Genomic DNA, 5,908 nt, shown 5'->3' on the forward strand with positions numbered 1-5,908 from the left:
CTGGCTGAGCATTGACATCTGGCATCCCCCTGGCTGGGCAGTGACATCTGACGTCTCTGGATGCACCACAGCCCACAAAGGTGGGTGCGGACCCCCAGAAGGGCAAGCTCAAGAAGACGCACAGAGATGGAGGAGACCCCCCAGGCAGAGACATTTGGCACGGGCCCTGGTGGATCCTTGTAGCCTGCAAAGGCAGGTACAGATCCCCAAAAGACAGAGCTTCAGAAGAGGCATGCTGTTGAGGAGGATTGCAGAGGAGATTTATGGCGCTCTGCCAGGAAAAGCCGAGTTCCAGACGCGAGTCGAAGAGGAGGTGTCCCGGGAAGCCTCACTCCTGTGCACTGCTGGTCAGTATCAGGAACAGAGCCGGACAGAGCCGGACAGAGCAAACCCGGGCACAGCAGCGTGAAGTCACCAGCCCAGGCTCACCGAGAGAGGGGGGGGAGGCACAGCCACCCTGCTCCAGAGGCTCCAGCAGCACCCCCACTGCTCCCCCTGTGCCTGCACAGACCCAGTGCTGCAGAAGGGAGGAGGGATGGGGGGTGGAGAGATGCCAAGAGCTGCTTTTTATCTATACTGTGGAGAACAAACAGAACAAGGGAACAGAATAAGAGACTCAGTTTTATTTTCAGTTCTTGCATGTTAAAGTAAAGGTGCTTGTTCTGCACTGTTGTAAAAAAAAAAAAAAAATAGCTGAAACTTTAAGAATGGTGAAGGTATTTTAATAGTATTAGATATTTTAATAATTGAAGGTATAATAAGGTATTTTGTATTTTATTTGAATATATATCTTCTATATTTAGTGATTTGTTATTGCTCAGATATGAGTGGACATTTATTTAAACGTCAACATTGAGTTTTAATTTTCCTAAAGTTAATTGTTTAGAGAAGCCAGTTTATAAGTATTTGCAATATTGTCAATATAAATCAGTAGATTTTGAGTTGGATTTTAAAATTTAAATTTAGTTTCTGTATTTAATTTTAAAAACACTGTAATAAGATTGTACGAATTCTGTATTACTGAATGATTTTGTTTTCTGTTTCATTGTTTAATTTGTAATCTTTCAATATTTTAAGTAAGTTTTGGAAAGCCCCCAGACGTGTCCTTGAATCAAATGTATGAAGATAATCAGCTAAGTTGTGAACTTAATGTTTCTTTGTTTTCCTTTTATTAATTCTCTCTTTTATTTTGGCAGGTCTTTTGTGACCTGGCACTGTGCTGTCTTATGGTTTTGAGTATTCTGCAGAATTCCAGAAAATTATTTGAGCTTCATTCTCAGAAAAAATTTTTAGTGTTATGGTTTTCCTGAGTTGGTATCATAGAAGCACTGCAGTGTCTTGCCATGCTCAAAGTATCTTACCCTAAAGATGAATTTTAGAGAAAATGAGTTGCTAGAGGAGTTTGATTTCTTTTTGAAATGTTTAATTGTAGCTTTGTTGTTAAGAGTTGTGGTTTTTTCTTTAATAAGATGTCGGTGAGTTCTCTTCCAATTAGAGTTTAGGCTCTGGCCAAGCCTTGATTCTAACTGAAAGAGAAATTGTGTAAACCCAGGTGTTTTCTGCATCAAAATAATATTCCAGTCATTTGGATTGGCAATTTGACTTATCAATATAACAGCTGAAGCTCACTTTGAAGTGAATTTGGTGTTCATTTTCCGGAGATGACCATCTAATTCCTCATTGAATCAAGGTTTGTCAGCTGTCTGTAGACACTAAGGTGATGACGCAGTTTTTTTTTAAATTGATAATTATCTAATATTGTAAATGTATGTCTGTTGTTTAAAGTATTGTTAATTATTGTATTGTGTTTACTTGCAGAAGATTGTAAACTTTGGATTTGTTTTCTTTGTTAGATAATACTTGAAATAATAGTACAAGGGAAAATTTTCCAGTTTTGATCAAAAATATAGAGACAGAGAAAGTTGAAAAGCTTACAAAGTAAGCATTTGGGGGAAGGGTTCTGTTTGTGTCTCCACAGAGAGAGGACGGAGATGGTTGAAGCCTGCAGCAAGATTGGAACACCACAACATATAGCTTCAGTTGTCAAGGAGCAAATGACGGAAGTTCTTCAAGAACAACATGAAAAGATTTTTGCAAATTTCAAGAAGAAAAAGAATCCATCTAAAGGACAATGCTACAACTGTGGGGGTTTTGGACATTTTAGGAAAAATTGTCCTCAATCCACAAAGACTTCCAAGCCACCAGAACTTTACCCTAGATGTCGCAGAAGAAGACATCTGGCAAGTGAATGTTATTCTCTGACAGATGTGGACAGAAAACCATTGCCACTGCCAAAAAACCACGAAGTGCAGGATCATCTTGTGCTACGACAGAAATGATGGCAGTGCAACAAGGAACAGCAGCAACACCGGCACAGACAATACAGTTGTCGGGGAGCGTCAATCTGACTCCCTCAGCAGGGTGTTAGGGGACATCCCCTGTGACAGGGATTTGCTGCCCAGGAACGCAGTACATCCTGTCAGCTTCAAAAGTGACTTGTTTTTTTTGAATGAAGAATCTGCGTCTATACGTACAGGACTGAAAGCACCGTGCCAAAAGAGACAAGATTTTTTGATAATAGGCAGAGACCGGTGCAGCATTTTTGGACTGATAATATATCCTACTGTTGTTTCAGCAGACTGCTTCGAAGAGATGACAATTTTAGCAAGGGCTCTTCGACCCCCATTGACAATTCCACAAAATACTCAACTGGCAAAAGCGATAGCTCTGCCATTGCATCCATTGGAGCATCAAGCAATGCTGGTGATGGACGAAGGGCATGCACACTACAATGACCATGTCGAAGTACACACGTTATGGTTGAAGTACATAACCCGTGAACAGCCAACTATTACTTGGGACTTGATATACCATAACAGGAAAACAACCATCACAGGGATGGTGAACACCGAACGTGACAGTGATTTCATATATTTTCTGACCTCGAGAATGGAACTTGATTGTATCTTTGGATCAAATCACAGGCATTGGAGGAAGTTCTGTATGCCTCCAAAGTGAAAATTCAATAACATTCACAGGACCCGGACAGAAGACAGCTATTACTCGTGTAAAAGCCATTCACTGTATGGGGAAGAGATCTCCTTTCACAATGGAACATGTACCTGACAATGGATTTTCAGTAGGACTTACTGTGGCACTCGCCACTCCACACTGATACGTGGACTCTTTACCATTCCATTTAGTAGTGTTGGGAGAAGAAACACAGCTATATGGTTTGATTTTTCATTGGGACGAACACAAAAAAGACACTCTTTTAATTATAGAATGGGTTTTCCTATCTTACAGATCTCCAAGGACAATTCTTACAGACTTAGAAATGACAGCACAAGTGATAATGAAAGGAAGAACAAGGTTGATGACAATAATGGGCAAGGACTTTTCAATGAACAATGCAGCAAGGACCACAGATTTCTACAATACCAATGAATCAAAAAATGGATGAGGCAGCAGCTTGGCCTCAATCTCAACAAGTAATACCTTTGAACAGACAAATTCCTAGAGAGACACACAGACCTGCAACAGCAGCTCAAGATACTTTAGTTGATTGGACAAATATTCGAATGGACTTGACAAGAAGCAGAAAATGTCCTGCAATTGGGACTGGTGAAATAGCCATGCCAGTGAATTATGACCCACAAGGACAAAACCAAAGATGGCAAAAATTAAATCATGATTTAGTTAAAGATTCAATTAAGACAATTAGAGACTATGGACTGGGATCTTCATATTTTAAACAGTTTTTTAAAGGTATTCTCAATGAATATGACTTGACTTCATGTGACATGAAATCTCTTGTGTCATTGATACTTACTGACACACAAGGACTTATATGGGAGCGCAGATGGAGAAGAGCTTTGGAGGAGCTGTGAAAGAAATACCAAGGTGGTGCTCATGCTAACCTCACCATGGCAGAATTAGCAGGAGACCCTCCTCACAATGATCCAGCACAACAAGCCACCAGGATTCCAAGGGGAGTGTTGGCAGACATCAAGGAAAAAGGATGTGAACTTCTCTTCAAACAAGATTTAAAAGACTTAAGGACTGACAGTGAAAAATGATTGTTTATATGCTGTTGTATCTTATTTTTTGTCAACTGTATTAGGTGAAAAAGAGGATTTACCAGTGATGTAGCCAAGGGAGAGTGTTTGGGAAAATTTAGCATGGACAGTGGGGTTGGAAACAATTTGTTTGAGGCATTCCAGGCAAAAAAGCCATTTTCAACATGTCTGGTGGGATTGACAGTGAAAGAATGGTCCATTCCGGAGGGCATCCCTTCATGGGTGATGTGAGTTGTGACAACTCCTGTGAATGGATGGCATGTGTGGGTTCAATTTGTCCCTGTGGCTGTTTTCAAACCAAAAGAATTAGAAATTTTTGGTTCAACAATGGATTTTGGAATTGTATGTGATGTTTTAGGGGTGAAAAAGAACCAAACAATGGATGTTACTCCGAATTAGAATGTATATAGCAATTATATTGTAGTCTCAAACAAACCATCCTTCTGAGTTCTAGCACAGTTATTGTGCCTGGATGGTCTGTTTGACCTTTTTGATCTTTTACCTTTGTAAAAAGAAATTTTGAAAGTAGATTTTTATATATTAGTGGAGCTTGTTACTATTCTCATTGCTTTGCCATGCATCATCCCATGCACTCAGCACGCCTTGAACAAAGCTGTGAAAAGGGCTCTGGACAAAACCGTGAAGGAGGTCTTTTTGGTGCAAACAGAGGGGGGAGATGTGGGAGTCCAGGGTTTTTCCCTGGCTCCTTTGGGGGTGCAAAAACCCCCCTGGCAGACCCCTCAGAGACCCCTGAGTGCTGCCCAGGAGCTGCAGGGGCTGGATTTGGCTCCTTGGGAGAATCTGCCCACATTGAGAGAAGAGACACAGAAAATAATGATGAGTAGAGTGTAAATTAGAATGTTAGAATGTAGATAAATAGGTTTTCTTGAATGTTTATGATAAGGGACACGTGGCCAAGATGGAGAATTTGGGGGGTGGACACCTTTTCCTCCTTCTTCTCCATGTCATCCATGTTGGGTGACACGCTGGCCTCTTGGATTGGTTGGGGTCAGGGCTGGACCATTTAATAAAATTGTATTGTATTGGTAAAATTTTGTAAACATGTAATACGTAGTACTAACTATATAAGATAAGCCCTGCCTTGACCAGGGAGATTCCACCATGGATGTCAGGCTGAGCAGACCGCTGCTGGCCAGGCAAAGTGTCCCAGAGATAAGAAACAATAAACTGTCCTTGGAAAAAGAGAAAACTGTCTCTGGCAGTCTCTCTCCGGCGGCTTCGGGGAAAACCAGGTTTTGAACCACCTTCGTGTCCCTCTGGGGTGATCTCGGGGCAGAGGAGGAACCCCAGACTGGGATACATGGGAGGCTGCCCAGTTCCTGGCTGAGAAAAATTTCAGGGAATCTTTACAAACCATCACAGCAGCCTAGAAGTAACAGGGTCCCTGGATGAGAGATGAACTGATGGATTTGAACACATAGAAAGGATCCCAGCCAATGCATTGAACCCTAAGGGCAGATGCATCATTGGCCAGGGAAATGGTTGTGTTAAGACCTCAAGCAATCACATGTGTTTATCTGGGACATTCAAACCCTCAATTAAGAAGAGTCCCAAAGAATAAAGAAAGATTTTGTCATATGGATCACTGAGGGTTCGTATGATCTCTGTCTCCTACCACAACCTGAATTGATGTAATAGGTGTGGTCAGTTGGATTGTTCAGTTAGGTGGTCAGTGGGGGTGGTCAGTGAGGATGTGGTCAGTGGTTTGGTCACTGGGGTGTTGTCCGTGGGTTTGGTCAGTGAGTGAGGTCAGTGGGCCATGGCCATTGCAGTGGTCAGTGAGGTGTGATTGGTGGGTGTTGCCAGTA

This window comes from Erithacus rubecula (genome assembly GCF_903797595.1).
Source record: "Erithacus rubecula genome assembly, contig: scaffold_475_arrow_ctg1, whole genome shotgun sequence".
NCBI classification, from domain to species: Eukaryota; Metazoa; Chordata; class Aves; order Passeriformes; family Muscicapidae; genus Erithacus; species Erithacus rubecula.